Raw genomic sequence first — 8,927 nt, 5'->3', positions numbered from 1 at the left:
ACTTGGAGTACCGGTGCCGCAGGCAGAGGACCAGCCAATGAGCCGCAGCGCTGGCCTGTTCATGTAATTCTTAATACTTGTGATTACCAATAAAAGTTTCCTAGAATATGCTAAGAAAGGAAACAATCAGAGTTGTGATAACTTGTGGAAATTGCTGAGGGCTACACAAAACAGAATCAGGTAATGTTTAAGGACATAAGGGCTCTACCCTAAGAATGATCACATCATTTATGAAAGGCCCATATAATGCAAACTATCACAATGGCTGAAGATAGCAACAGATGCATTTAAGGGAAGTCACACGCAGTCTATAACTCAGTTGTGGAATGGCATTTAATGGCAAACACATTTGAATCTGCAATTTCTAGAGGAATATACTTCCTCATGGGAAACTTTTTCATGTTTACTAAGACACCCAAATATATTTGGCTCCTCTAACATACAGAAACAAATGTCAAATAGAAAATATAAACTTAGATTCAGTAATCATTGTTTTAGTGGTTTACCTGACCTTGAAATGATCCAGATTTTATTCTAGGCAGAAATGACAATAAGAAAGTGAGCCATCATTTTCAGTAACTTCCTAATTATTTTACAGCATGTGGACATTAGAAAGCTATTTTTATTAAAACTATATTATATTTACCAAAGATTTATAAACCTGCATTTGCAATAACTTGGTTTCCTTTATTTCTAGGAGTTTTAGGAATCATATATATACATATACACACACATATATATATACATAAATACTCTCATTTACATCTAAGCCAATTTGACTATAAAATCCTCCAACTAAGCCGGCGCCGCGGCTCACTAGGCTAATCCTCCGCCTTGCGGCGCCGGCACACAGGGTTCTAGTCCCGATCGGGGCGCTGGATTCTGTCCCGCTTGCCCCTCTTCCAGGCCAGTTCTCCGCTGTGGCCAGGGAGTGCAGTGGAGGATGGTCCAAGTACTTGGGCCCTGCACCCCATGGGAGACCAGGATAAGTACCTGGCTCCTGCCATCGGATCAGCGCGGTGCGCCGGCTGTAGCGCGCCAGCCATTGAAGGGTGAACCAACGGCAAAAGAAGACCTTTCCCTCTGTCTCTCACTGTCCACTCTGCCTGTCAAAAAAAAAAAAAAAATCCTCCAACTGATTTTATAAATTTCTTACTTCTATCATCCAGACATGGAAAAGCACATGCATATAAAACATACATTCATACATGACCATAGACAGACACAGAGATCTCACAGATTTCATTGTAAACATTCACCATATATCAGTAACACAAAGATCACTGGACAATATCCACTACAGATAAATTTATAATCAATATTGGAGAACAAGTCTAAGATTTTTTTTTTTAGTATAACACATACACTTGTGAATACAGAGGACTACATGTCAGAAGAGAGATGCATGAGACATGTGTCAGCTGTCTGAATGTGTTCAAAGTCCATCAGGGGGAATCAAATATACATAGTCTATTTTCAAAAATCTTTTTTCCACTAGAAAAAAAAGGTAGTTCTTCAGGTGACTCTGAATACCTGGACAGCCCATTGGAGGCAGGGACCTAAAGTTAAGGGAGAAACCTAGCAGTGTGTGCCCAGGGATGCACTGCCCTTCACAGCCTGATATCCGTTCACCTGAGGCATAATGTTTGTTCAGCCTCTGTCAGGAACCTGCTTACTACTAAGAACTTAGAACAACCACATACACAAGAAAGACAAATCAGCTCAGGGGTTGTCTTATTCTTTACTGTCAGGATTCTGGTCCCAGCCACAGGTGACATCTTAGACACTGATGCTCATAACTTTGATATGAAAACTGGGAAGGTAAGGGTGAAAGAGCAATATACATACAGGAGCAGGACTTATAACGAGGATAAGAAGGACAGAAGACTGGTAGACTATAATGATTAGCCTATAAATGCTTTCACCAGACAATGCTTTTTCCAGACAATGAAAATTACTTCAAACTGGTTCTTACTGAAGATGGTAAATTGTAAGTTTCAGCATGTGTGTTTCCTACAAACCTTGTATAGACAGCCAGTACACTTTTTCCTTTCATTGTATAAAATTTTAGAGTGGCACATAATTCAACACATCTACATTATGCAAGTAAGAATGTTTAAACATGACAGCTCATTTTTTGACGAAAGATATTTCAGTTAGTTTTCCTATGATTAAATAACTACAGAATTCATATAAACATTACGATTTTGGTCAATCTTGAAAAAATGAAAAATTGGCAATTTCTGGCCCAACATCCCCAGCCACCAACACTAACATGGAGCTGCATGTGTCCTGTCCTTTCCCTTTTTTCCCTTTCTGAAAAGAGTCTTCCACAATTGGCGACAGTCCCCACCTCTCAATTTTCTTACCTACCTGGCCATGTCAGAATTTGAATTTGCAATCTTGATCTAGAACTTCTAATTTTATAACATGTCTATCATGGAAAGGTACAGAGCATCCTAAGATGAATCTCATACCCTTTACCCAGGTTTAAAGACTGTTCATAGATGACATTGGCTCACAAAACCCTATCCAATACTCCAACACACATGCATCACCCCAGGATTTCTGTGATGCCAATATAGATATAGATAGTGCATCATTTCCTTAGTAAACATTTCAGTGAGTCTCTCCTGAAGAATCCTGGTTAGACTCCTAGTTAGATCTCATTCTATTATACCATATGTGCCATAGTTTATGGTAATGTCAATAGGACATATGATAGGACAACAATAGTTAACATATCGGAAGGCTTATGCTTGATATGAAGCACTGTGCTGGATATTTAGGTAGGTTATATCATTTACTCTTCTCATCAGTGCTCTTACACACATAATACTTTTATTCCTAGCATACAGTCTTCTCATACAAGTTCTTCCAAATATATTCTTGAATATGTATATATTTCTATATATTTATAGAAATACAAGCATGATATATTACTTACATTACATAATAAGTAACATTAACATATTACCTGTACATTGTCCAAATAAATTCAATTATACACAGAAGTTTAAAATGTAGTTTGGTTCAGTTTCCTTTGATAATTTTGAAACTATTTACACTGTTCATGAGAAATTTCCATGAGCTGCAGTTTCCTTTTTCCATCAGAACTTCCAGCACAAAGGAGTCCAATTCCTGAAGCAGGGTCCAGAATAAGTGCCTTGCCAAACACAGTGACCTCTGTTACATAGTGACCCCTGTTTCAGTCATGCTGGTGCAACTTGCACTCTTTTCTGAGGGAAGAAAGCCAAAGATGTTCAGTATATGATGATGTGAATGAAATGAAATATACAATGTTCATTGCATGCTTCTGTTTAAATACATGTCTCCTAACACCTTTCTCCCAGGCCCTATTGTGCTGTGTCCAAATGGAAGCTATCTTTAAGGTTGGTGTTTTACCTCCACATGAAATTTCAGGAGGCACCAATATCCTCGGCATTCAGTAATATTCATAGAATTATTTTGAAAATAAAGGTTAATATAAAGAAATCATCCAAAATTGAAATAAAACATAAATGTGACCCTCCACTTGCACTATCGTGCCTTATTCTGCTCAACCTGATCAGGGCCCTGGTTCCAGTCAAACTCTGCTAACACAAACATAGGAGATAGAGAGTTAAAGCTTCTCCTCTTGACTCATCTAAACATGGCATGGAAATATTTACCTCAGTGCCCAGGAGCATTCCCACTGCCCAAGAACATACAGGTCCAAACTGCCTTGAACTCCTAGGTGGCCTTTGCTTCAGGAAGGCCAGGCAGGGGTTCCCAGAGAGAGGAGGCCTGCACCCAATGTGGCTCCCCGGAAAGTGTGTGCCTCCTGTATCTGCTGCTTACTGCATTAAGGCACCTGGGGAAGAAATGCACTGCAGCTTCTGCATTTGCAGGTGGTTAACTAGGTGAGGTAGAGGCTGCTGCTGTCCCGCTGCCACACTCCTGGAAAACCTCTTTGTCTTGGTAGAGCAGCTGCAGTTCTGAGGTAACAAAGACCACTATTTTGACCATTCCATCTCCTCTCAATACAATCACTAAGACCATGGGAGGAATTACATCTGAAAAGGAAGAAAGGCAGAAGCAGAGAGATCAGAACATTTGAGACCTATGAACATGGGTTCCAGGAGGTAAGGGTACCTTAAACCCACAGAAAGAGAGACAACACTCAGCTGTCTCAGGAAAATGTGGTTCCTTAAAGTCCAACCTAACACTAGTAACTGTCTAACATTGGCTATGAAGTCCCTCCTGGTCTCCATTATTGCCCACGGTGGAGTAGTAGTGTCATCATGGTCTCATCAGGGCAGAGGGTCATGCCCTATGTATTGACCATCATTCCTTGAGCTTATGTCACCACTGGGCTATGACCTGCACTGAAACAGAGTCAGGACAGAGGTGTAGTCAGCCTGCTGGGTCTGATCTCCTTATGGTGCCTGGACCACTGGACCATAAGTCAGTATGCTGGCTTCACATTCAAAACCTAATTATTACCACTTAGAGGCTGGTTGTTGGCATTCTCTTTATGTCTCCTCTCACAGGGTAGGACTTCAGGTGCATGTAAATACACAGGTGTTGAGGGAAACTATGGAAAGTGATTGTAAGAAGGGTGAACCCAGGGTGCAGGGGACTTGTGCTCAATAGGGGCAGTATCTTGCAGCACAGTTAACTATACTCATCCTGGGGGAGTCTTGCCCTAAAAATGGACTTTGCTCAATCTTTGCTAATTTGGGTGTGGGTATGGGTGGGGAAAGGACACCTCATGCAATACCTTGGAAAAGAGTTTGAAGATGTCTTTTAACCAAGCTCTGAATATCCAGGAGGCAATAATCTAGTACAACCTAGTAAATAAGCTGAAATGATGGTATGGTATATATACACTATGGAATACTACTTAGCAGTTAAAAATGAAATCCTGTCTTTTGCAACAAAATTGATGCAACTGGAAACCATTATACTTAGTGAAAGTAAACTGATAACAGATATTTGTAAAAATTAGAAGTGAGAATAGGAGAGAGAGGAAGAAGGGTAGTAGAGTGGGCAGGAGGGAGGATAGAGTGGGAAGAATCACTATCTTTCTAAATCTGTATATATGAAATGTATGGAATGTGTATACTTTAAATAAAATTTTTTAAAAAATAACCTATTCAAATAGTGGGCCATTCTCTGCAGGACCAAGCTGCTCTGTATAAGATTGAATGAATATCAGAAACAACAATTTACCAAAACTACATTGTTGTTTCGTGTTTGTTAAATAGAGATGACTGAGATTTGCTTAAGATAAAAGGGAATAGACTATGGGTTCTGGAGATCAGCTGTGAAAGCTTCTGAACCTACAGACACTGCTCTACTCTATTCCTGCCTACCATTTCTCCCCAGTTGGGGTTTGGGAGCCCAGGAAAATTTCCCCTACCCCAAACTGCAGAAGTAAAACTGGGATGGGGCATCTAGCTGATACCTTTGGATATCCTGGTTCCTAGACATAGTAAAAGGTGTTTCTGCAAGGCTGCAGAGCTGGATGGAGGAATTATCACTGTGGCAAAGGAAGTGGAGTATTCTTATAAACCAAGGAGATCTCTTTTCTCTGGCTCCATGGAAATGGCCTTGTGGAATAGCCCAAAAGTGTGGTTACTTTGGACACTATCTGGTACATTAAAACCTTCTCTATGCCTGCTGTGCATCATCAGATGGCATGTGTCAATGTAAATAAGCCCACAGAGGAACTGATTCCTCAGACTTTCTTGTTCTGCTTGTGGATCCCCACCTCCTCATACTCCATCTGCACCGCCACCCTCCATGCTGGATAGGACACAACTTCCCTTATCAGCCTGAAATTTCAAATGCATGAAAGCAGGGATGAGAAGCCCCAAAATATATTTCAAACAGCAGATGTACTAATACACAGTACAATCAGCTTTTTTTTGGTGCATGTATATATACCTAAAATATAGTAATTACTTAAAATGAATGCATTTCCAGAGATTCTGTGGAACTAAGAGGAAAATCTCAGTGGAATGGGATGAAAAGGAACAAGGTATTCAAACAACTCCAAACAGTTGTAAATTTGCAGCTGCATGCTGAATTTGATCTATTTTAGATAGCCAGATCACATTTTATTTAAACTTGTGAGGGACCAGTGCTGTGACACAGCAGGTTAAAGCCCCTGCCTATAGTGCTGGCATCCCATATGGGTATCAGTTTGAATCCTGGCTGCTCCACTTCCAATCCAGCTCCCTGCTAATACACCTGGGAAAGCAGCAGAGGATGGCCTAATTCCTTGGGCCCCTTCACCCATCATGAGAGACCTGGAAGAAGCTCCTAGCTCCTGGCTTTGGATCGGCCCAGCTCCAGCCATTGTAGCCATTAGGGGAGTGAACCAGCGAATGGAAGACCTCTCTCTCTCTACCTCTTTCTATAACTATGTCTTTCAAATAAATAAAACAAATCTTTAAATAAAATAAACTTGTGAATTGGGTGACAACTTTAAAAGGACGTTAGTTTTCATAACAATATTAGTATTTATGGCAAAATCCTCAAAAATCAGGCAATGTAAAAAAAATAGACAATCTTTTGTCTGTGGTCCCACATTCACATCCAGGTACCCTGAACTGGAACTGAGAATTGGCTGTCCCTTTTAGAGGAAACACAGTTTTTCTCAGACCACTACAGTCTCCACCTTGTTTGATCCTCTCATTTCTGTTCAATATTTAGTATAGTCAATCTAGACCAACTGATACCCTAAGAAAATTTCCAACACCCCTCAATATACCCACAGACAATGAAGATTCACAAATTACATTATTTCATTAGAAAACCTGTCACTGAGTATCTTAAAAGTTAATCCCCACATTATGGACATAACCACAATATTGCTATCATGGCCAACTATGTACAGTTCTTTTCTAATGTTCTTTTGGTTGTACAAACATAAGATTACAACACAATGTTTTGATATACATGAAATGGCACCCTATTTGCTTCCAAAAATTCCTCTCCATGTTGCTTCCCCCAAGCAATCATCTATCAATCTTTGCTGAAAAAGGACACATAAGAAGTGTTGGTTTGGGAAAGTAGGGAGTGAACTAGAAATATGAACGAGACTATCTTATCTATAGAACATAATACATGGAATTATTCCCTATGGCATTGTAACACTTTTATTCTTTCATGTTTTTCAGGTTTTTAAAATGCACACAAGTTTACTAAATACCTACAATAACTTTGTATACAAAGTGTGGTTTATTATACTCATTTCTTTTGGATGAGTCAACAAGTAGAGGTTGAATGCCCTGCATTAAGTTATGAAGACAGTAATAGTGATAGCATGCACATACTATATAAAAAATGTTCTATTGTGACATAAACCAAATAAATGAACTTTCAGTGCATCTCAAGGATCTAGAAAAACTGCAGCAAACCAGACCCAAATCTAAGAGGAGAAGAGAAATAATTAAAATCAGAGAAGAAATCAACAGGATTGAATCCAAAAAAAATTACAAAAAATCAGCCACATGAAGAGCTGGTTTTTTGAAAAAATAAACAAAACATACACAACATTGGCCCAACAAACTAAAAAAGGAAAAGACCCAAATCAATAAAATCAGAGATGAAAAAAGGAAACGTAACAACAGACACCACAGAAATAAAAAGAATCATCAGAAATTACTACAAGGACTTGTATGCCAGCAAACAGGGAAGTCTATCAGAAATGGATAGATGCCTGGACACATGCAACCTACCTAAATTGAAACATGAAGACACAGAAAACCTAGACAGACTCATAACCGAGACAGAAATTGAATCAGTAATAATAAAGGCCCTCCCAACAAAGAAAAGCCCAGGACCAGATGGATTCACTGCTGAATTCTACCAGGCATTTAAAGAAGAACTGACTCCAATTCTTCTCAAACTATTCAGAACAATCGAAAAAGAGGGAATCCTCCCAAATTCTTTCTATGAAGCCAGCATAACCTTAATTCCTAAACCCGAATAAATGCAGCACTGAAAGAAAATTACAGACCAATATCCCTGATGAACATAGACGCAAAAATCCTCAATAAAATTCTCGCCAATAGAATGCAACAACACATCAGAAAAATCATCCACCCAGACCAAGTGGGATTTATCCCTGGTATGCAGGGATGGTTCAATGTGTGCAAATCAATCAATGTGATACACCACATTAACAGACTGCAGAAGAAAAACCATATGATTATCTCAATAGATGCAGAGAAAGCATTCGATAAAATACAACACCTTTTCATGATGAATACTCTAAGCAAATTGGGTATAGAAGGAACAATCCTCAATACAATCAAAGCAATTTATGAAAAACCCACAGCCAGCATCCTATTGAATGGGGAAAAGTTGGAAGCATTTCCACTGAGATCTGGTACCAGACAGGGATGCCCACTCTCACCACTGCTATTCAATATAGTTCTGGAAGTTTTAGCCAGAGCCATCAGACAAGAAAAAGAAATTAAAGGGATACAAATTGGGAAGGAAGAAATCAAACTGTTTGCAGATGATATGATTCTTTATTTAGGAGATCCAAAGAACTCTACTAAGAGACTATTGGAACTCATAAAACAGTTTGGAAAAGTAGCAGGATATAAAATCAATGCACACAAATCAACAGCCTTTGTACACACAGGCAATGCCACGGCTGAGAAAGAACTGCTAAGATCAATCCCATTCACAATAGCTACAAAAACAATCAAATACCTTGGAATCAACTTAACCAAGGACGTTAAAGATCTCTACAATGAGAATTACAAAATCTTAAAGAAAGAAATAGAAGAGGATACCAAAAAATGGAAAAATCTTCCATGCTCATGGATTGGAAGAATCAATATCATCAAAATGTCCATTCTCCCAAAAGCAATTTATAGATTCAATGTGATACCAATCAAACTACCAAAGACATTCTTCTCAGA

At 39.1% G+C, this 8,927-nt stretch overlaps 1 long non-coding RNA gene across 30 annotated transcripts in view; it reads right to left on the bottom strand.

Moving 5' to 3' along the window:
• Nucleotides 1–315: 315 nt before the first annotated feature.
• LOC103345229 (uncharacterized) overlaps nucleotides 316–8,927 on the bottom strand; it is a 31,207-nt gene continuing 22,595 nt past the window's right edge. For 19 of the 30 annotated variants that reach the window (XR_011385604.2, XR_011385600.2, XR_011385602.2 and 16 more), the window contains 2 exons: nucleotides 3,672–4,055; nucleotides 1,723–3,239 (listed from right to left, as the gene is read on the bottom strand). This is a non-coding gene — a long non-coding RNA (uncharacterized LOC103345229). Of the gene's footprint in view, nucleotides 3,240–3,671; nucleotides 4,056–8,927 lie in introns of all 30 variants that reach the window. The other 11 variants (XR_011385611.2, XR_011385609.2, XR_011385610.2 and 8 more) reach the window with 3 other exon arrangements.

This window comes from Oryctolagus cuniculus, chromosome X (assembly GCF_051225735.1).
Source record: "Oryctolagus cuniculus isolate XC-2025 breed Fujian yellow rabbit chromosome X, ASM5122573v1, whole genome shotgun sequence".
Classification (NCBI taxonomy): Eukaryota; Metazoa; Chordata; class Mammalia; order Lagomorpha; family Leporidae; genus Oryctolagus; species Oryctolagus cuniculus.
The sequence above is the reverse complement of the archived record's forward strand: the minus strand, read 5'-3'. Positions and strand labels throughout refer to the sequence as shown.